The sequence below is a fragment of the Hyperolius riggenbachi genome, chromosome 11, assembly GCF_040937935.1.
Source record: "Hyperolius riggenbachi isolate aHypRig1 chromosome 11, aHypRig1.pri, whole genome shotgun sequence".
Classification (NCBI taxonomy): Eukaryota; Metazoa; Chordata; class Amphibia; order Anura; family Hyperoliidae; genus Hyperolius; species Hyperolius riggenbachi.
In genome coordinates, this window is record NC_090656.1 from 59,197,714 (window position 1) to 59,221,620 (window position 23,907).

General features: G+C 45.1%; 1 protein-coding gene across 3 annotated transcripts in view; it reads left to right on the top strand.

Moving 5' to 3' along the window:
* The first annotated feature begins 18,991 nt into the window (after positions 1-18,991).
* Positions 18,992-23,907, top strand: part of KIAA0513 (KIAA0513 ortholog) — a 105,702-nt gene continuing 100,786 nt past the window's right edge. For 2 of the 3 annotated variants that reach the window (XM_068260143.1, XM_068260146.1), the window contains exon 1: positions 18,992-19,100. The gene's annotated coding sequence lies outside the window, so the exon portion shown is untranslated. Of the gene's footprint in view, positions 19,101-22,500; positions 22,522-23,907 lie in introns of those variants that run through there. The other variant, XM_068260144.1, reaches the window with a different exon arrangement.

The following is a 23,907-nucleotide window of genomic DNA, read 5'->3' on the forward strand; positions in this document are numbered from 1 at the left end:
TAGGAGGGGTCGATTGTTTACGCTTATTCCATGAATCAAACAGCAGGCTGGCTCTGTGATCCGTAAGGAATCTGAATTGTTAATTTAGTTAGTAGGCAAATGCGGAGATGGATTAAGATGTAATAGGGCAAGGCAACCCCCTTGTGGTCTTTTTGGTAAGTCAGAGAAGGTGGCTGGTGGGCCCATTGACACTCACTAGGCCCCAGGCACCTGCTTAGGTTGCCTGGTGGATGATGCTGCTCTGGGCAAATGATTGGGGATTGCAGTGTAGACAAGGTTCTGTACTCCAAGCTTTATGTGAACTATAAGGCAGTATCGTATATTCACTTTAGGGCACGGAGTGAGTAATGCAGTATATTTGCATTATTAATTTTTAGGTTGTGTTGGAAGATATAGAAGTACATTGATCCTTAGATTTATTTTTTTTCTCTTTGCTTTCTGCAGCACCACTTGCTGCCACAAGATGGTGCTACAACTCTAGAGTGAAGTTGGAATACACAAGCCTGTATGCTTTTTTAGAGTCTGTAATATTCCACCACAGGCTGATAGGGCTTCCTAGGACCTAATGGGTAGCTATATTATCATCAATTTTCCCATTCAATTGCTGGCAGATTTGATCGCTCTAATACAATCTGCCAGATATCTGTGCCCCAATCAAGTGCGACTTGACAGAACATGAATTGAAATGACTTATCCAACATGGTGAAAAATCTCCGGGCATTGGAGAGGAGTCAGTCGTTTGGCCACATTGGATGGCAATCTACAAGTGTATGGCTCCAGCTTTAGTGTTTTTGCTGTATGCTGAGTTGAAGGTTTGCCAACACAAATTCTATTGGACAAAGAAAAGTGACTGTAAAATATTGGTAGCTGCACGTTAAAGGACCACTCCTGCAAAAAAAAAAGAAAGCAGTGAAAATCTGACAGAACCGATGGGTTTTGGAATAGTCAATCTCCTCATGGGGGATGCTCTGGGTTTTCTTTGTTTTCAAAAGCATTACCTGAATGGCATTTGCTCAGCCTAACTACCAAAATAGTGTGCAAGTGAGTAGGGAGACTTGCGCAAAAGGTGGATCAGCGCAACACCAGCCCGCCTCCGAATGGCCTCCATCAGAGATGCGCTGAGCCCCCCCCCAGGAACTACAAACGCACCTTGAACCCAAACAGAAGCTCTGCATATACACTAAAAGCATGGCTGTTAAGTGGGAGCAGCTGACCAAAAACGAATTAAATTAGTACATAGCAAGGAAATGAACAGCGCTACTTAAAAACAGGCAAGTGCCTACCTGCAAAAGAGTGCAAGCCCCACTTGTGGGTCGAATACACACCGAGCATACACATGACCTGTCTACCACTGGAGGAGGATGTTGGTTTCCTGTAACAGCTTGCATGCAACCTATTAAGTACTCGTCCCTCCCACTGCGAAGAAGTCGATCCTCCATGGGAGGGGCCTAACACTAACTAAATCCTAACCTATGTATATGCATAGCCTGGGTGCGGCTAATCAAGTAAAATCTAAAATTGAAAACTGCGCAATTTTAGATTTTACTTGATTAGCCGCACCCAGGCTATGCATATACATAGGTTAGGATTTAGTTAGTGTTAGGCCCCTCCCATGGAGGATCGACTTCTTCGCAGTGGGAGGGACGAGTACTTAATAGGTTGCATGCAAGCTGTTACAGGAAACCAACATCCTCCTCCAGTGGTAGACAGGTCATGTGTATGCTCGGTGTGTATTCGACCCACAAGTGGGGCTTGCACTCTTTTGCAGGTAGGCACTTGCCTGTTTTTAAGTAGCGCTGTTCATTTCCTTGCTATGAGTAGGGAGACTGGCTGGTATCTTACTATTCTGACACTTAAAGAGGAACTCCAGTGAAAATAACGTAATAAACAAAAGTGCTTAATTTTTACAATAATTTTGTATAAATGATTTAGTCAGTGTTTGCCCATTGTAAAATCTTTCCTCTCCCTGATTTACATTCTGACATTTATCACATAGTGCCATTTTTACTGCTGGCAGGTGATGTCTGTGGAAGGAGATGCTGCTTTTTTGGCAGTTGTAAACAGCTGTTATTTCCCACAATGCAACAAGGCTCCCACAGTGTGATGTCAGCACCATGGTCCTGACATCACACGGTGTGTGTGTGTGTGGGGGGGGGGGTTCACCACAATATCAGCCATACAGAGCCCCCTAATGATCCGTTTGAGAAAAGGGAAAGATTTCTCATGGGAAAGGGGGTATCAGCTACTGATTGGGATGAGGTTCAATCCTTGGTCAGGGTTTCTCTTTAAACTGGCATTCATGAAAGCTTTTGAAAACAAAGAAAACCCTGAGAATTCCCCATGAGGAGATGGACTAGTCTGAAACCTGGCGGTTGTGTCAGATTTTAACTATTTACTTTTTCCGCTGGAGTGGTCCTTAAAATGTTTACAAGATGCTGTCAATGGCAGCAACATTTGCATTTCAATCAATCACCGTATACAGACGTGACAAAGTACGTACATCCTATGGAAGCTTTTTTTTTTTTTTTTAATCCATCAGATATGTCCTTTTCAGTTAAACAATACTGATAGGTAAGAGTGATAGAAGATGTGCACCATTTACATTGTCTAAAGCCCCATCTACACGATACGATTCTTTGTGCGATTCGATTACGATTCTATTTACGATCCGATTAAATCGGACGTCGGATTTAATCGGATCGTAATTAGAATCGTAATCGAATCGCACAAAGAATCGTATCATATAGATTGGGCTTTTACCGTCGGTAAAAAAACAAATGATCCCTAGGCGATTAGTGACGAACGAACGATGTCGAAGCACATTTATAATTCAGCAGCGGCACAATAATGTTCCGGCAATCGTATCATTAGCAAAAGCGTAAAAATGAAAAGCCGGAAGTACGAAAATCATGACATGTGAGTACTTTAAATAGATAATCATTTGTTATTGTTTGGTACGAACGACTAAAAGTCCATACACACGCCGGATCGCTCAAGTCCGCTCTTATCAGCCGAACAACAGATTGTACACACACCTGATTTGAAGTCCAAATGACCCGTCGTTCGCGGAAATCCGGCGTGTGTATGGGCCTTAACACAGATTATAGTACAAACCAATCTGCCAGGACAGATTGGTCTACATGAAGGACAATGGCTGGCACTAATCTAGTTTAGGGGACCCAGCAGGCAACCAAAAAAGAGAACAGTCCTCCAACCACAGCACCCTCTTACAGCACAAAGCTTTGTGACTGGCCAAACAGTGTGGGCGTAGTTTACTACAACCTATTGGAAACCTCACACTTCAAGAGGGTGCCGCCCACCCAATCATGTTAGCAGAATTTCCCTATGATGATTCCTGCTGGGTCCCCTAAAGTAGACTAGCGCCCATTCACTGTATTCTATTGTCATAGGGACATATTTGTAAAACGATTCTTGGGCAAACCATCGTGCAATCCGAGGGACGACGATTGAGCATATTATCATTATTTATTGTATTTATAAAGTGCCAACATATTATGCAGTGCTGGACAATAAATACAGAGCTTTAATCCTGTGTGTAATTTAATGCCACCTAAATGCAGTTTGTTGTAAACTATACGTTACATAGAGTATGAGCTGCCTGAGGCCGTCGGGGAAAAAAAGGCTATAAATGGCTATGAGTCTGGGAAAGATTGACCAACAACTGGACATCAACCAAATCATCCGCCAATCTATAAGGTAGTGGTTCTCAAACTTTTTGGGGTGAGGGCACCTTGATGGCTTTGACATTTTTTCAAGGTCCTCCTGGGCCTACCAAATAGCAATGCTTATTAGGCCATATTCCCTCTTTAAGTTGTCAGTGACCCCCTTAAGGCAGCATCCCCTCTCCAAGTGGTCACTGACCAAGCCATTGTATTGCAATGTGTGGGTGGACCAGGATGCTGTGGCATACAGTGAGAGCCCCTGCTATGAGGCTTTACCCTGACTTGCCCAGGACAGACTGTCCCAGCAGATTCAGCCCAACAGCAGAATGTGGGACGTTGTAAGACATTTCTTAAAGACCAATGTAAAAGATGACAGGGCAAGTGCTGACTAGTTGCTGACTGCCCTGATGTCTTATTGGCCGGAGAAGCTATCGCACTGTGGTTTGTGACCTCTGGTACCAGGCGCACGTCTTCTGTGTTAGTGTTCAAATGGCAGCTTCCAGGCAGTCAGAACTCCCTTCAAGTAGAGCTTAGCCGTGCAGGTGCAGATATGCATACCACCCTGTACTAACCTATGGGAGCGCTGGCTGGCCAGGAGCAGCAGAATGGCTTTGGAGTAGAAGTCATGCACCTGGGAAGTGTTGGAGCCACACACCATTGCACTATGGGAAACAGCAACCGTGGCCAGAGTAGTGATGAGCTAGAGTGCACCCATGTCCATAATATAAAATGTTATGCAATATTTTTGCTGTTTTATATTATGAGTACGTGCAATGGTATCTATAAGACCATCCTCCTAGTCCCTAGCACACTGCGGCTTTGCGAGTTGTGCGCCGTATGCAGCAAAATCATAATACAAAGGTTGGAATACAGATTTCCAATATATGCTGAAATATTCAGTATCTAAATTGTGATTCTAGGCATAGATTCGTTAGTACGGCTTATTCAGTATCAGGGGGCGGACATCTCCTGTAGCCTATACAGTCAGGGTGAGAAGCTGCTAATACTACATCACTTTGGAGTGTGTACCTGCATTCCCCGTAATCATGCGTGCCTGCAGGCCCCGGAATCATGCGTGCCTGCATGCCCCGGAATCATGCGTGCCTGCAGCCCCCGGAATCAAGCGTGCCTGCAGTCCCCGGGAATCATGCGTGCCTGCAGTCCCCGGAATCATGCGTCCCTGCAGTCCCTGAAATCCTGCGTGCCTGCAGTCCTCGGAATCCTGCGTGCCTGCAGTCCCCGGAATCATGCGTCCCTGCAGTTCCCAGAATCATGCGTGCCTGCATTCCTCGGAATCATGCGTGCTTGCAGTCCCTGGAATCATGCGTGCCTGCATCCCCGAAATCATGCGTGCCTGCAGTCCCCGGAATCATGCGTGCCTGCAGTCCCCGGAATCCTTCGTGCCTGCAGTCCCCGGAATCCTTCGTGCCTGCAGTCCCCGGAATCATGCGTGCCTGCAGTCCCCGGAATCATGCGTCCCTGCAGTCCCCGGAATCATGCGTGCCTGCATTCCTCGGAATCATGCGTGCTTGCAGTCCCTGGAATCATGCGTGCCTGCATCCCCGGAATCATGCGTGCCTGCATCCCCGGAATCATGCGTGCCTGCAGTCCCCGGAATCCTGCGTGCCTGCAGTCCCCGGAATCATGCGTGCCTGCAGTCCCCGGAATCATGCGTGTTTGCAGTCCCCGGAATCCTGCGTGCCTGCAGTCCCCGGAATCATGCGTGCCTGCATTCCCCGGAATCATGCGTGCCTGCAGTCCCCAGAATCATGCGTGCCTGCATTCCCCGGAATCATGCGTGCCTGCAGTCCCCGGAATCATGCGTGCCTGCATTCCCCGGAATCCTGCGTGCCTGCAGTCCCCGGAATCCTGCGTGCCTGCAGTCCCCGGAATCCTGCGTGCCTGCAGTCCCCGGAATCCTGCGTGCCTGCATTCCCCGGAATCATGCGTGCCTGCAGTCCCCACAATCATGCGTGCCTGCATTCCCCGGAATCATGCGTGCCTGCAGTCCCCAGAACCTGTAGGGACCCCCAAGGTGTCTCCTCCACTAACTGTTGCTCCCCGGGGTCTCTGCAGAGTCTTTTGGCCCATACTCACGAGGGACAAATGTCGCTGCAACACGCGGGGCGCTCGTGTTGCGGCGACAGGTCGCCCGTGAGTATGGGCAACGCGCACACCGAACTGTCGCCCGGAACGAGCGCGCACCCCGGACTGTCGCCCGTCGCTGATGTCGGCAGGCGATTGAAATGTTCAATCGCCTGGCGACAGTCGCCGCCGCAACTCCGCCGCAGCTGTCGCTAGTCCTCGTGAGTACGCGGACTAGCGACAGCAACCTCCATTGAGTTACGCATAGCTTCCGGCGTGGGGAGGAGGAACGTCGGCGACAGCTTCCGTCGCGCCGCTGGTCCCTCTTCCGCGTGTGTACGCGGAGGGACCTGGCGAGCAGCTGTCGCCGGCCTGTTGCCCACACGGTCACGTGTGCTGGCGACAGGCCACTTTTGCCGCCCGTGAGTATGGGCCATTTGGCAGAGAAGTGTCTCACCTGTGCTGGTGGGCAGATGAGATGCTACACTGCTAAAGGGCCCAATAGTTAAATTAGGCTGCTACAATGGGCTCCTAATGCTGCTTTTTGGTCGGGGGTGTCTGTCAGAGGGCCCCTGGGTTAATTTTGCCTTAGGGCCCACTGTTACTAGAACCAGCCCTGGCTGGCTGACACGCAGAGTTTACTGAGCCGTAAGTACACAATTCTTTATATAAAGACATTGCCCGCCCGCCCGCCCTCAACACCCCTGACAACAACAGGAGGCAAAATCAGTTGGGTTAAGAAGGGGCATATCACTGTGATCCAACATTGTGCCACCGAGTGTGGAATGCGCTATATCTGTCAGGTCCTAATTGTTTTAGGAACCTGAATGTGAGTACCAGTGTCTATGTGGTCAATGAAGACTGTTTTTATTTGAATAAAGTTTGAATTGGATATTGCCACTGATCTGTTCCTCGGTTTCATTTCACACTTCTTTAGAGTGTATAACAGGAAGAGAAGAGGACTGGGCATTTATGTAAATACATCCTTGGTAAGATGAAGAGCCTACCAATACTACAGAGTTGCACAAAGAAATCAGCATAAATTAACCCCTTCGATTGCTAGAAGTATATAGCATAAAGGTGCCCATACAATGCGCCACTTGGCAACTAATGGACCATTTGATTCGATAATTATAATAGAATCAGATAAAAATTGGTGCCAACAAGAGAGCAAGCCCAATCGACGATGCGACCAATTTCAGGCCAAAGTTGGTGGCATGCATTGATCGGACAATGCAGAAATTCTCGGGCCAACATGCTCAATTGGGTAACAATGTGCCATAATCGTGAACGACTAACCCCTGGCCGCTGTCCCCACTAATGGTCTATGTCACTCAAGTCCAAGTTTTTATTAAGGGATGTACCACATTAAGTGAATAAAATTCATAAAACAGTCATGAGTGGTAAACCGATATGCATAGAGAACCTGTAAAATATCACAAATAAATGAATGCAAAGGTTATCCATCCACTATAAGCAAATGAAAATAGAACCAGTAAAACCAGACCAACAGTGATCATGAAACCATATAGGTACAGGACAAAAAGGAAATAGTCACGACTGTTTATGGTTTTATGTATTTTATTCAGTTATGGAGATATGCCCCTTTCATAAAAATAAGTTATACATTTTTCACATTAACGTTTGGTTGTATTACTTACTATAGAATAGCATTAAACGTGCTGTCTCTTTTTATTAATGTTAGCCTTTATTGGTGCATCAAGCAGTACAAAACTCAGAGGGCATACAGTAAATATGGAGAGTTTAGGAATGGCCAAATCAGAACCTGGACCTGAATCCCATCGAAATGCTGTTGTGTGATTTGCAATGGCCTGTGCTTCCCAGAAACCCCACAGATATTGTACCGCTTGAAAAAAAAGTGCATGGAGGATTGGAAATAAATTTCTCCCTGTAAATGTCAGAAACTGGTAAACCAGTATAAGTAAGTGCCTTCTAATCTTGACACTTACATAACTGCCAAAGTGAGCAATATCGGTTATTGCTCTGTTGTACAGTAAACTTAGTCCCCAGACCCCAAACATAGTGCCTGTATGAATATACAGTTGATGACGAATACTGATATGGTAAACGTATGTAGTAGTAAAGTACTTGGCAGGTCCCTTGGAGTTTACTATAAAATGATTCTACTGTTTTTACGTACTTTTCCATGGAAAAAAATAATGTAAAGGTAGCCCAGTTAATGAACAAGATAGGGACTGTAGGCTCGTTCTTAAGTTAAATCTGTCCATAAGTTGAAACACTGTGCCATCTGTCCCCTGTGCCTCCAGTGTCCCTCTCTGTGTCACCTCTGTTCCCCTGTGCTTCCAGTGTCCCTCTGTGTCACCTCTGTCCCCCTGTGCTTCCAGTGTCCCCCTGTGTCACCTCTGTTCTCCTGTGCCTCCAGTGTCCCTCTCTGTGTCACCTATGTTCCCATGTGCCTCCAGTGTCACCTCTGTCCCCCTGTGCTTCCAGTGTCCCTCTCTATGTCACCTCTGTTCCCCTGTGCCTCCAGTGACCCTCTCTGTGTCACCTCTGTTTCCCTGTGCTCATGATTTATCTCTCCTTAACTGACGTAACTCATGGTTTAGCTCTCCTTATCTATTTAGTTCATTAATTATCTCTCCTTATTTGTTTATCTCTTGCATTAGCGCACTCCTTACAGTTAGGTGAAAAATAAGTAACCTTTGTGAATCAACCCCTAATGCTGGGCATACACGGCTCGATTTTACCACTCGAATCCGCGCTCGATTCTGCAGGCGATTCTCTTATCTTTTCCCATTGTCCTCCATGCAGAATCGAGCACGGAAACAATCGGGCGGGAGATCTGACATGTTGGAAATTATCTATCGAGCCATCTAAATGGCTCAGAATCGAGCCGTGTATTCCCAGCATTAAAACTCCGCACCAAGATGAGGTATCACTGCATCCCCTGCACCAATAACTTATACTCTGTGCTGGGGCACCTCTATGGAAATCCTCAGCACTGACACGAATGTGAGATTTAAAGAGGAACTTTAACCCGAGATGAACTTTATGCCAATCAGTAGATACCCCCTTTCCCACCAGAAATCTTTACCTTTTCTCAAATAGATCTTTGGGGGGTCTGTGTGGCTGATATGGTGGGGAAACCCCTCCCACAGTGTAATGTCATGACCAAGATAGTTTCCTGTTTGTGAACCTCATTGCACTGTGGGAAACAACGGCTGTTTACAACTGCCAAGCAATCAGTATCTCCCTCTTTGCATAGAATGTTCAGTTACATTCCGTACAGATCACCTGGCAGAACTAAAGATGGCACCACCAGTGATACATTTCAGAAAGAAAATCAGGGTGAGGAAGGATTTTACAATGGCCAAACACTGACTAAATAATCTGTAAATGATTGTTGTAAAAAAAAAAATCATATTCATTACTTTTACTGCTTTCCTCATTAACCTCTTCAATATTGCTGCTGTTTTTCTTTGAAAACCTATGGAAAAAATATAATTTTTCTTACGAGCTCTTGATTGTGAAGATTGTTAGTTTTTGCTTTTTGTTTTATTATCCGTTATCTTGTTTCCTCACCAGAAGATCCCTTCTCCTCCTGCTGACTCTGTGGATCTCTTGGTACATCTTGTGACTTTGTTGATTGTTTGGAGAGGCATATTTTGGTCTGGAGGAAAAAAAAAAACCTGAAACCGAATTAAGGATCTTGTTAAAAATGTTGAATAGCGTTTTATTGACTGACTTCTGCCAGTGTTTGTGTTCTTTTCAAAACCCTTCCCCAGAGCTCTTGTGAAATGTAACACGGGAATGGTAAAGTCCTCCAGGAACCATCACACAGTAAAGTCAGGAAAACGGCCCAGCCTGTAGAAAAGTCCCTGTAGCATCAATGGGCTGGTTTACTAACGGTATAATACAAACCCTGAAATAAATCTGCAGCATGTGTACTTCCTGCTTTCATGGAAGCAGACATAGGGTTAACATCCTGTGTTTACCAATTAGCTGCTCTGCCCTTGCAGAGGAGATTCATGAGCTGACACAGCTGAGTGATCAAATTACAACTTATGATTAGACACAAATGAGGGGGAATGAAACCGCATAGATTTGAAAAAGTCGCGAGCTAATTTAGGCGCGATGTTAAATACCAATATTACTAGCAATATCGGTACATAAATTAAGCGCAATGTTAAATAACAAAAAAAGGTAAATAACGATTTAATTGTGGTAATACATATTGGTAAATTTACCGATAATGATGAACCTAACTATAACCTAACCTCTCCCTACTCTCACACAGAATCCTCCCCTGGTGGTGCCTAACCCTAATGGCCCATACTCACGAGGGACAAATGTCGCCGCAACACGCGGGGCGCGCGTGTTGCGGCGACAGGTCGCCCGTGAGTATGGGCTGCGCGCACACCGAACTGTCGCCCGGAACGGGCGCACACCCCGAACTGTCGCCCGTCGCTGATGTCGCCAGGCGATTGAAATGTTCAATTGCCTGGCGACAGTCGCCGCCGCAACTCCGCCGCAGCTGTCGCTAGTCCGCGTGAGTACGCGGGCTAGCGACAGCAACCTCCATTGAGCTACGCATAGCTTCCGGCGTGGGGAGGAGGAACATCGGCGACAGCTTCCATAGTGCCGCTGGTCCCTCTTCCGCGTGTGTACGCGGAGGGACCTGGCGAGGAGCTGTCGCCCACACGCTCACGTGTGCTGGCGACAGGCCACTTTTGCCGCCCGTGAGTATGGGCCATAAGACACCACTGGTGGTGCCTAACCCCAAGACCCCCCTGGTGGTGCCTAACCCCAAGACCCCCCTGGTGGTGCCTAACCCTAAGGCCTCCCTGGTGGTGCCTAACCCCAAGACCCCCCTGGTGGTGCCTAACCCCAAGACCCCCCTGGTGGTGCCTAACCCTAAGGCCCCCCTGGTGGTGCCTAACCCTAAGACCCCCTAGTAGTGCCGAACCTTAACACCCCTGATCCCTGCTACCAATAATACAAAAAAAATTCAATTCAATTGCAAAATAGCGTAATGTCTTTCTATATTGTGATAAATAACAATTATGCCCACATATATCGATAAATAACAATTGCGCCCACATATATCAATAAATGACAATTGCGCCCATTTTTGGCCGCAACTTTGTCAACTGCTCCTAATTAAACAGGCTAAACGCTTTAAATACATACACGGTGCATTACGCTATGTGTGTTCCTTCTGTCCTGTGCAAGAGTACAGGTCCACTTTAATGCTATACATCCACTATACAATCTATGGTACATTGGGCAAACAATCAGCATTTTGCATGAGCTGTCACTTTGCACCAGTAGATATAAGGATTTAGGCAGAAACCGTATCTAACATCAATTTTACAGCAGCAGCTGCTCAATGTACTGCAAAACGGTGCAAACATTGCTGGTGTACCAGTCCTGTCCATGCTGTACCCTCCCCCCTTCCTAGGATGGGCAAGTATCCAATCAACATGTCTATCATAAATGCCATAGATTTCATAGATGTTCTGGTTAAATCTAAATAAATCTAAATTTGTATTGAAAACTTTTCCCAATGTAAAGAAAGAACAGTATAGTGAAAAAGAAACTCAGAATACGGAGGAAATAATAATCAAAATAAGAACATATCACAAAACACAGAAGCTCATAAATGGATTACAGTGTATGATGTGGGACCGGGCCCCTCCATAGATGCAGCAAAACTTCATAATAAGGAGAGGTGAGATAATTTAACAGAAAAGGTTTGTGAATCAGGCCCATAGTTCTAATCCTACTTACTCATAAATGAGTGCCTTATATCTGCAGTTAGACTGCAACAGCAGGGGTTGTCACCGTGCACACACTAGATCCTCGCTGACTCTCGATCAGTTCGCTCTGGTGGAATGTCTGATTGATGGACTTTCGATTGATTTTGACCAATGTCTATTGTAGATGCTGTTCTGCTGCTGGTAGGATGCCTGGCCATAGGGGTTTCAGTAAGTTTAAATAGTTGCTGCAGTGTTCTTTTAAACACTTCTCTCTACTGGTGAGGAAACAGATTAGAAAAAGCTTTTCAGAACATACCGTATTACTCAGAGGAGAGAAAGTAAATTAGCTGTCCTCAGCTGCCTGGCAGAGATTGGACCTGACTCTGAGCAGGATGTAACTGTGGAGGAGGTAAATGGAAATCTGTGTCTGAATGCCAGGTGATGCCGCATTTTCTCAATTGGTATGGAGTTGCAAAGTGTGTGCTGGTGTCTCTCTGGCACTGTCCGTCACACATACTAATGACAGCATTCTTCTATAAATGAGAATAAAATAAGAATAATAAAAGCGGAAAACAGTTTAATAAACTGCAAAACTCTCCCGCTGTGTAAAGGGGTGTGGTCTGAAGGGGTTAACTTACCTAAGTCGCCACCTCTTGCTGCTGCGCTGCACGCCGCTCTCCATCTCCTTGACACTTCCACCTTTACAGCCGAACTTCTTGCTTTAAAGGCGGAAGGGATGGGAACATGAAGAGAACCATGCAGTGCATTGGTGAGAGGTCTTAAAGGGGAACTGAAGAGAGAGGTATATGGAGGCTGTCATGTTTATTTCCTTTTAATCAATACCAGTTGCCTGGCAGCCCTGCTGGTCTATTTCTCTGCAGTAGTATCTGATTAAAACCAGAAACAAGCATGCAGCTAGTCTTGTCAGATCAGACTTATAAGTCTGAACCACTGAAACACCTGATCTGCTGCATGCTTGTTCAGGGGCTATGGCTAATAGTATTAGAGGCAGAGGATCAGCAGGGCTGCCAGGCAACTGGTATTGTCTAAAAGGAAATAAACATGACAGCCTCCATATACCTCTCTCTTCAGTTCCCCTTTAAAGAAATCCTGTAATAAAAGAACTACTCCTCTGGGGCATACTTACCTCAGGAGGGGGAAGCCTCTGGATCCTAACAAGGCTTCCCCCGTCCTCCGGTGTCCCCCCGTTAAGTGCCCAAGTCCCCCCAAGTGCGGTGATGTAAATATTTACCTTTCCACGATCGTGCACAGGCGCACTAGCGGCTTTTTATTCGGGTAAAGCGGAAATACTTTTGCGCCTGCGTAGTAGAGCGGATACAATGGGGCTTGGCTGTTTCCGCCTAGCCGGAAGGAAGAGCTGCTACTGCGCCTGCGCTGGATCCCGGCAAGGTAAATAAATCATCCCTTGTCAGGCTTGTCGGGGGAGCCAGCGCTGGATTGCCTGCAGCTACAGGGATGGGAAAGCCTCATTGGGACCCTGAGGCTTCCCCCTCTCGAGGTAAGTACCCCTCAGGGGAGGTTTTTGTTTATTGTTTTTTTATACAGTCTCTTTAAAGAGGAACTCCAGTGAAAATAATGTAATAAAAAGTGCTTCAATTTTACAATAATTATGAATAAATGCAATAGTTATGTATAAAGGTCAGTGTTTGCCAATTGTAAAATCTTACCTGATTTACATTCTGATATTTATCACATGGTGACATTTTTACTGCTGGCAGGTGAAGTCAGTGGAAGGAGATGCTGCTTACTTTTTTGGCAGTTGGAAATAGCTGTAAACAGCTGTTATTTCCCACAATGCAATGAGGTTCACAGACAGGAAACTGTCAGGACCATGGTCCTAACATCACACCGTGGGAGAGGTTTCACCACAATATTAGCTATACAGACTCCACTGATGAGCCGTTTGAGAAAAGGAAAAGAGTTCTCATGCGAAAGGGGGTATCAGCTACTGATTGGGATAAAGTTCAGTTCTTGGTTACGGTTTCTCTTTAAGGTGCACCTGAACACTTACAAAGACGAGAAGGAAAACATGGAAATGCACCCTGTATGTATTTAGAGAGTTTAGCCTGTCATTCCATCATTCCTTCCACCCTCTCCATTAGCTCCTTCCTGCATCCCCCTGCAGAGTAGGGCACAGAGGTGGATCCCGCTGTGTCCATGCCCCTCAGCAGCTGACCCTGGGTGCCCAGTTACTCGCCCCCACCACTGCCTGCACCAATGTCTAGTCTATTTCCACATTTCTAAACTATAGCCGAGTACCCATCACTGCCACACTGCGGCTATTCGTAGCCAGAGTTAAGCCTAGCACACACATCCAATTTTGATTGGCCAGTTTTACCACCTCCATGTAGTATGAGAGCTTTCCCACACAATATGTTCAGTATTCTAAATCTGGTGGCCCTTATACTACATGGAGGTGGTAAATTATTGGCCAATGATGAACTATCAAAATTGGATGTGTGTACCAGGCTTTAGGCTATAGCCAAACTCTGGCCTCTTTCACCACCACATTCCCTACTGCTAGCCGCCCAAATTACCCGTTTCTTGCCCTCTGCTTCTCCAGTAGACTGATCTCTATTGAACAGCACATGCAGATTTGCTAGAAGTGATGGTTTCAGGTGACAAATTAATGTTTGCACAGGGCTATAATAATAAGTGGTATAATAAAGAACATATTATTGGGTTTGCAACAAGAAAACGAGAAAGAACACAGAGAGCCCAATAAAGTGCAGTATGTATTGGATTGATGTGAGGAATGAAAGGCAAGTATGTAAAGTTATACTCACAAACATGGGTTACCACTAAGGCAACCACTGCAGATGCAGGTGGAGAGATTAGACCTGTCCCCACTCAGAATTAAGAAGTCGCACTCTAGATCAGGAAACAAGGAATTAGCACCCTTCCACCATGGGTGAACTCGAACAATGTGAAAATGAACAGATGGGTTTGCCATCCTTCTTTTTGCCTTAAGAAGTTAGGGCTGGTTCAGTCAGCCGTCTGAATCAGCGGTGGTGGTGCTGTCAAATGCTTTTCTGCTAGCGAGGGTTCATTGTTCGATCATTGCGTTCCATTTTTACCCCCACTAGTAGACATGGAAGCAGCAAGCAGAAGCTATCCTGGATGCTACAAACGAGACGACAGGATCAAACGCGGCGTTTGCGCAAAGGCTGGAGAAAAAACAGTACCCAGGTTTAAAAAGCCCTATCCATTCAAAACGCGGCGACCGTCATTTAACACCCCTGTGAACCCGGAGCAGTGCTTTTCAGCGCTGCTAGATTTGGGCGCAGCCAGCGCCGCCATAGACTGTAATGGGAATCAGTCTATAGCGGCGCTCAGTGAGTAACGTCGGCTCCGTCAGAAGACGGAACCGAAGTTGCTTAAAAACACAATAATTCGGCCTCCAGCAATCGCTGGAAGCCGAATTATTTCATTCCCCCACTATCCATGGCGGCCTGGAGGGGGAATAGTAATTAAATCGGCCCGGACTTGTGCAGAAGCAGGATCAGCCATATAGCGCTGTATCCTGCGCCCAAGTCTACCGGCGCCGATTTCAAATGTACTCTGTGAACCGGCCCTTATAAAGCATATATAACCCAAACTGAGTCAGTATTTTTAGTCATTTTACAGCATATTGAACGTAAGAAAACTTTTATACACAATTGAAGGTGTGCTGATAATAAATTTAGGCATAGGAAGTGTCAAGGAGTACTCGAAACAATATGAACAACTCCAGGGGGTACTTGGTAAACATTTGTTTTATAATGTTTGTAGGAGAGGTTGAGAAACACCCTGCAATGTTTATATTTCACTGAACTGTGCCAATAACAGGGCATTTATAAAACAGAGATATCAGCAATCTGCAGAGTGAAGTGCACTTCTAAGTGGCATGTTTTGGCAGTGATTTCATAAAGAAAACATGTTTTATCCTTGTTTGAAGGCTAGGTTAAACAAGAAAACTGAAGAAACAAAATATTAAAAGTTGCTTACGGATTGATTACATGGAGGGTTTTGAGGGTAGAAAACTTTCTGAAAACAGAACATTGTCTAGAGTCTAGACAATACATGTCCCACTCGGGCCTGCGGGACAAATTTGGCCCTCGGAGCCATTGCATGTGGCCCTCATGTGGGTTCCCCACTTTGCATTATATTTGGCCCACTCTAGACCACCAGGCATGTTATATTGGAGGTGAAGCCCTAGAACACCAGGAAAGCCAGCCATATGGAGGAGGTGGGCGAAAGCACTGAACACTAGGGAACTGTATAGGGGAAGGTGGAGGGGCACTAGACACCAGGGAACTGTATGGGGGGGAGGGCCACTAGACACCAGTGAACTGTATAGAGGTTGGAGGGGGGCCATTAGACATCAGGGAACTTTATAAGGTGACCAGTAGACATTGAGGTTGCCCGCGACTTGGTCCCAGTGTTCAGTTTTGGCCCACTTTGTATTTGAGTTTGACACCCATGGTCTAGACCTATGGATGTGTCCTCACATTCCAGTTAGAGGGCAATGTAATTGAGACTGGTTGCCACAACTTGCAGCATTTGGGTTCTGTGGCTGGTCAATTGTGGTTTTCACAGGGGTTTCTGGTTGCCTTCCATACGAGGGGTTGCTGATAAGTTCCTGGCTTTGCCCAGAAAGAAGAGAGCCAGTATTGGGAAATAATACATTTAGGGCTCATTTCCAAGGGCAGTTAGACTATGTGCACAGCAAGCAGTTACCAGGCAGCAGTGAGCAGTTACCAGGCAGCAGCAAGCAGTTGTGAGAACTTGAGTCTTTTCACTGCCTATCAACAGTCCGTGGAAAAGAGGCCTAAAAGTAGTTTGGTTGGGCCTTTAATTATCTCTAAGCAGCATGTTTGATGTCAGAAATTTCCTCAAAAGTTGCCCCTTCAGGTGTTTCTTCAAGGTCAGCAACAGATAATAGTCCAAAGGGGCCAAGTAAGATAAGTATGGTGGACCAGTTGGAAGCCTAGGTTAGTCAATTTGACAGCAGTTATGTTGGTCATGAGCGCAGGTGCATTGTTCTGAAAAAAAAAGGATCTCTAGTCAATATTCTACAGTGTTTTGTCTTAATTGCCTCCTTCAGCTGGTGCAGGAGGTTAGAATAATACTTTTCGGGGATACTAAAACATTAAGGTAGATAGTCCACCAACAGAATACCGTCTTTCTCCAACTTCTGGGTGTGGAACTTCTTCAGTTGAGGTGACCTACTGTTCCTTGGTTTCAGGATCATAGAATTGGAGCCAGGTTGTTTTCCTCGGTCCCCCATATTGTGCTCCCGTCTGAGGGAGCGTCCTGTGTCTGCACGCTCCCGGCGAAGGGGGCGTGCAGCCGTGCAGCACGCCCTAGACCGAAGGACTACATGGGCCGAATTGTGGAGGATCCAGGTGGTGCAGGCAGAGCCGGGACAAGGTCCTCCAGCACCCAAGGCTGAGACACCAAAGTGCGCCCCTCCATCCCTCCTACCCCAGCCATCACACACTGATTGCTATTATACTAATAGGTGCCCCAGGGCCCCCAACCTCCATAGCACCTTAATCTCTAGTTATCTGGCTTACAGTCACTGTCATGTATCCCCTTTTTTTTATTTCTTTCTGCTTCAAACACTATTGGGAATGGCAGCTGCATGAATTGTGCATCCCCTCCTACACTGCACCCTGAGGCTGGAGCCTCTCCAGCCTCTGCCTCGGCCCAGCCCTGGGTGCAGGAGGACAGCAAGGGAATCAGCTTGGAGGGGCTGAAGATAATTCAAAGGTATGTATAATTTTTTTTTTTTTTAATATCGGTTCATCTCAGGTTCCCTTTAAGCCTGGTACACACTTTCAATCATGATTGGCCAATCACTGACCAATTTTACCACCTCCTTGTAGTATGAGGGCTAACACATTTTGAATATTATGAACAGATTGTGTAGGTAAGCTCTCATGCACACTGAAGTGGCAAAGTTGGCCAATTATTGGCCAATCAAAATTGGATGTCGCTTCTACACAATACAATTCCTTCTTAGGATTCTTACGAATTCTTACGATTGTATTTATGTTTCCGATTAAATCTGACATGTCCGATCGAGATTCGATTCAATTCAATTTGCCATTGTTTTGCAATGGCAAATCGAATTGAATCAAAGCCCGATGACGTCGGATTTAATCGGATCGTAAATAGAATCGTAATAGAATCGCACAAAGAATCGTATCGTGTAGATTGGGCTTAAGCCCAATCTACACAATACGATTTTTTGAGCGATTCGATTACGAATCTATTTACGATCCGATTAAATCCGACATGTCCGATTGGGATTCGATTCAATTCAATTTGCAATTGCAAAACAATGGCAAATTGAATCGAATCGAATCCCAATGAAGCCCGAAGAAGCATATGCCATAAGCCCTTGTTGGTTATGTTAAGGAAGACCCAGCGCTGGAAGGGTAAGCATGTGTGAGTGCTTCGTTCTACTTGGCATGTAGTAGGTTACTCATACATGCCTACTACAGATGCACTCATACTCATACAAGTGTCTTCGGGAATAAAGGGGCCCATACACTGGTCGATTTCAGCCATCGATCGATCGATTCTATAGAATCGATTGATTGATCAGAAATCGATTTTTTTCAATTCTCCATTCAATCAATTTGCAGCCGATTTTGATCGATTTCAATCAATCTGGCAGGCTGGAAAATCTAGGTCGATCTGTTGAGATTGCTTATCATTTTGCATTGGCTCTAATGGAAATCTGATGGCAAAAAAATGCCATCAGATCGATTTTCAATAGATTTCAAACTGAAATCTATTGGAATTCTAATCTGTTCCTAGTAAAAAATGTTCCTAAACACATCAGATAGATTAGAAATCTATGTGATAATCTATCTGCTGCTAATCTAACGAGTGTATGGCCACCTTAAGAGGTTCCATCCTGGGCAGCAACGTTGGATTCGTATAGGATCAATGCCGTTCATAGGCTTTCCTAGCGATGATCAATACCATGCAAATAAATTCTCCTAGCATTCAAATTTCATGTAAATTATATGCAGCTTGAAATTGGACTAATCAGAATAACTTCCTGTACATTTTTAATTTCAAGCTCCTTATCAATTCACATGAGATTTGAACGCGTGGAGAAATTATTTGCATCTCATAATCGATTCGTCCCTAAACTGAGGTAACGTCTTCTACTATCCCTTTGTACATTTTTATTTTATAGTTAGGTTTTCTTTTTTCGTTTTTTTTTTTCATTTGTAGTACAGTGGTGAAATATTTTCAAGGACACGTTCAGCTCACACCGGTTTTTAGGACACAAAACTAGAGTCATGTAATCCAGCATACACGCAAACAGATGAGCAACAGAAGAACTCCAACTCCCGGTAACCCACGCGGCACTCCCGGCAGTGCTAGCGCATGTGGGTGGAGGAAGATGGCGGAGGCGGGCTGGGTGTAGCGGGGGAGCGCGCATGCGCGGAGAGCTGCCAGCTGCTGCGAGTGCTGGAGGCTGGGTGGGCAGAGCAAGTAGAGCGCTGGAGCGGTGTGTGGGGAGACTGGCATGGGCAGAGGGGCTGCGGAGCACGGCGAGGAGAAGGTGAGAGCCGGGGGAAGAGGGGTATGGAGGGGGCTTCACACTCCTGCGGGGAACAGCTGCTAGCCCTGGCAGAGATCCTGCTGATGCCAGCCTGGCAACTTACCTGTACTGGGGAGTGAGGGGGTGTGACTGCCAGCTGTGGGGGGGGATCACTTCATCATTCTTTATAGTTTGCTGAGTACTTATATGTGTAAATATGCTTTATCTGTCTACCCCATATTATTATCATATTAAACTGAGATAGTATTCTGCTGAAAGTTCTCCTACATGCCTATTCTAGAAGGAATGGGAGGGAGATGCCTGGTACCATGCACTTTCCTGTCAGATAGATGGGTCGAGTCCATTATTTCCGAAAGGTCAGATCTGATTTCCGATCATTTTTCTGTTCGATTTTGTACAGAAGTGATTGTAAAATCCATCAGTAAAGTGATTGGTAATCAGATCGTATCTGTCGAAAAGAATCAGTTTGAGGCATCTATCGGATGGGAAATTGCATGGTGTGTACCCGGCATAAGAATAGCTTGTAGTTATAAGGGGGGCAGCTGTTCTGCCAGTTTAATTTGCCTTCCGAAATCCAGATATGCCAGTGCTTGTTGTCCAATAAGACTTGTATCATTCTGTTATATGCCTTGACAAAGGGGACCCTCCGTGGCCCCGAAACGGTCGTTGGTGACCAGAATGGATACTAGGTGTACCATGTGAATAAAATCACGGTGAACTTTTTTGAGTGTGTGGACTTCTGGATTATAGCAATAAGTCTTGTACACACATTAATGTAATGTTCCCATCAGGTTGATGGGTGGACAGATAATATCCGGCATGTCCGATCTGCACCCGATCAAGAAAAGGATTGATTTTTTTTTTTTTTTTTAAGATCAATACTGCACAGAATCGACCACTTTCTCGATCAGGAGGAGATTGGTTGTGCCGGAAATTATCTGTCGACCCTTCAATCTAACAGGAAAATTGTGTAGTGTGTACCAGGCATTACCTAGGCTAAGCGTTTAATTAAACAAGCTGGCATCATTATCTTATTTTGAACCCAATGTCTCTGATTCCAGTAGAAGAAAAAGGTGCCATTTTATGGCTGGTACAAACCATGCAATTTTCACTTTGGAGATTACAGATCGAAAAAAAAATCTTATCTGGGAAAATAATATATAGCCTACTGACTGCCAGCAACTGATTCAAAGCTCATACTCTGTCTTTCGACTGGAAGCAGATCAGACATGCTGAAAACTCTAACAAAATACTGGCTATTGTTCTGTGTGTATGTCCTTTTAGACATACAGAGGTGCCAAACTCGATCAGGACTTCTAGCTGTGTGATACTCCAGTTGTTTAATGCCTGAGGAAGCGGGATTTTTGCCCGTGAAACGCGTCGCAGTTGTTCTTGGAGTATATGAATAAATCGTTTGACTATACTGACAGCAGTGTGTCTGTTTTTGGGTTGGTCGGTCCACCACCACCACCCGAATATATATTTTTTTAAACTTTTTAGTGTGTTTTATCCTATTGGCGCCTCTGTACTTCGCTACATCGATTGTTTCACCCTTGGTGGAAGGGCGTTGCCCCTCTTTTCCTTCTTTCAGAGAGCGACATCTTATTCCTGAGTGGGGACAGGTCTAATCTCCCCACCTGCCTATATAGTGGTTGCCTGGACGGCAACCCATGTTTGTGAGTATAATACTTACTTTTTCATTTTACCCCACCTCATCCAATACATACTACACCATACCGGGCTCTCGGTCTCTCCATTTTTATCTTCTTTACAATACTGCACAGAATCGACCACTTTCTCGATCAGGAGGAGATTGGTTGTGCCGGAAATTATCTGTCGACCCTTCAATCTAACAGGAAAATTGTGTAGTGTGTACCAGGCATTACCTAGGCTAAGCGTTTAATTAAATAAGCTGGCATCATTATCTTATTTTGAACCCAATGTCTCTGATTCCAGTAGAAGAAAAAGGTGCCATTTTATGGCTGGTACAAACCATGCAATTTTCACTTTGGAGATTACAGATCGAAAAAAAAATCTTATCTGGGAAAATAATATATAGCCTACTGACTGCCAGCAACTGATTCAAAGCTCATACTCTGTCTTTCGACTGGAAGCAGATCAGACATGCTGAAAACTCTAACAAAATACTGGCTATTGTTCTGTGTGTATGTCCTTTTAGATTCTGGGATATCTAAAAGTAATTTTTAGGAGTAGGGGGATAGATGCAATTATTTATCTCTTCACTTTGTTTTCACTTAAAGTGAACCCGACGTAAGAGGTATATGGAAGCTGTCATATTTGTTTCATTTTAAATAATACCAGTTGCCTGGCAGTCCTGCTGGTCTATCTGGCTGCAGTAGTGCCTGAAGTAGACCAGAAACAAGCATGCAGCTAATCTTGTCAGTTCTGACAATATTGTCAGAAACGCCTGATCTGCTGCATGCTTGTTTAGGGTCTATGGGTCAAAGTATTAGAGGCAGATGATCAGCAGGACAGCCAGGCAACTGGTATTGCATAAAAGGAAAAAAATATGGCAGCCTCTATATAACTCTCACCTCAGGTTCACTTTAAGTATCACCTTAAAGCATACATTGCTATACAGAGGTTTGTTTACAGTAGATATTTCTGCTGGGTTGCGTGTATGTAATGAGTTCCTATATGCATACACATATGCACAAAGCAGTTACACCATCCTATAATGTTATGTTGCGATGAGATTCTGGTTTAGGCTGAGGCGTGACATTATAATTGGAGCTTGTCTGCTTCCTCCACATGCTCCAGTTTTCCTCCGACAACCCAAATGCATACTGATAGGCAAAGTGGCGTCCATCCAAATATATCCTTAGATGAGTGTACGTGACCATAGCGGGGACATTGGGCTCCCTGTGTTATTTACCCACAGAGTCTGCGACTAACTGCTTATCTGCCTTTCCTCATTGGCAAGCGCTGCTGCTACACATATGGATAAAGCGCTGCTGCTACACATATGGATAAAGCGCTGCTGCTACACATATGGATAAAGCGCTGCTGCTACACATATGGATAAAGCGCTGCTGCTACACATATGGATAAAGCGCTGCCGCTACACATATGGATAAAGCGCTGCCGCTACACATATGGATAAAGCGCTGCTGCTACACATATGGATAAAGCGCTGCTGCTACACATATGGATAAAGCGCTGCTGCTACACATATGGATAAAGCGCTGCTGCTACACATATGGATAAAGCGCTGCTGCTACACATATGGATAAAGCGCTGCTGCTACACATATGGATAAAGCGCTGCTGCTACACATATGGATAAAGCGCTGCTGCTACACATATGGATAAAGCGCTGCTGCTACACATATGGATAAAGCGCTGCTGCTACACATATGGATAAAGCACTGCTGCTACACATATGGATAATAATGGCAATGGTGAGGGGAACTTATCTTTCACTTTTATTTTTACTACCAGACTGGTGAATATTTTGATATCTGCACATTGGAAGTAGATGTGTGTGACTCTGTGAACGACATTAGAGTGCAAGCTCTGCTGTAGAGACTTCAGCATGCTGCATATGGTATAGGCAGGCTGTATGTATGTAATAATTGTGATGGGGCTGTTTTGATGAAGACTAACAATTTTAAATTCAGCCATTATCTGTACCTGTTTAAAGTGCTCATTCATACAGCAGAGCTATATAAATAGCAAAGAAAGAGCTGGGAAATATAAATATATAATATAGTGCACACACTCGCAGTGCCTGGGGGAGTGTGCAGCAATGTACATTTTCAGGAAAAGCTGCATTTCTTGCTATTAGCAGACTGTTGGATAACCTCTCTCTGTTGTATCACCGTTCTGATCTCCACCGGGCACATGTACCCAGCAGCTACTCATTTTAGCATTTGGGGTTTTTTCCCCTCATGAGAATCCCCAGCCTTTCCCAGGTCCTGTTTCTTTCAGCCGTGAGTTCAGAAAAAGTCTCAGAATTTCCAGACAGGTGCTTTTGCAAGTTTGCCCACTGAATAAAATATAATGCAGAATATATGTTTGATCTTCATTTCTCTTGTTTTGTGAAGAGCTAAATGTAACTTCGCTTAGAACCCCCATTCCAGATACAAAACGACTCCTGCGTTTAAGCCTCCTACGCGTTACGAAGCCGCGATTGATTAAAGAAATACAAAAAAAATAGAAAATGCCCCAAAGTATCTTAATTTGATTAAATGTGCAGTCACCGTGACCGCTTGAGTCGCTGCCTCGTTCAGCCGCGGAGGAGACTGGAGCGATGCTGTGTCATAGGCTTAGCTTACCGTTAACCGTCTCAGTGCAAGACCTGGACCATTGTAGCCACGCTGAATGATGCAGGTAGCTGCTGCAGGTCATGTGACTGCAACTGCTACAAGAATTTACAAGAGGCTCTGTAGTGACATATAGTAGAATTCAGTATATTATTCAGGATACCTGCTTTTACAGTAATTTTCCAGGTTTCAGCATTAGAAACACATCCTATTGTATTTTGGCCACATCTTCCCAGTGATGTCACAGCCTAGGCTGTTTAGTTATGTGGTACTTCCCCCTCCCCTTCCCCAGCTTCAGAACTCTTAGTAAACAAATATTCCACAGAGTTGCACCTGACAGGACTAAAGATGTTGCCACCTGTGATACATTTCAGAATGTAAATCAGGGCAAGGAAAGATCTTACAATGGGCAAACACGGACTAAATTGTTTATAAATGAGTATTGTAAAAATAAGCAATTTTATTCATGTTATTTTCACTACAGTTCCTCTTCAAAAGTGTACCTCTGAGATATGTAATGCA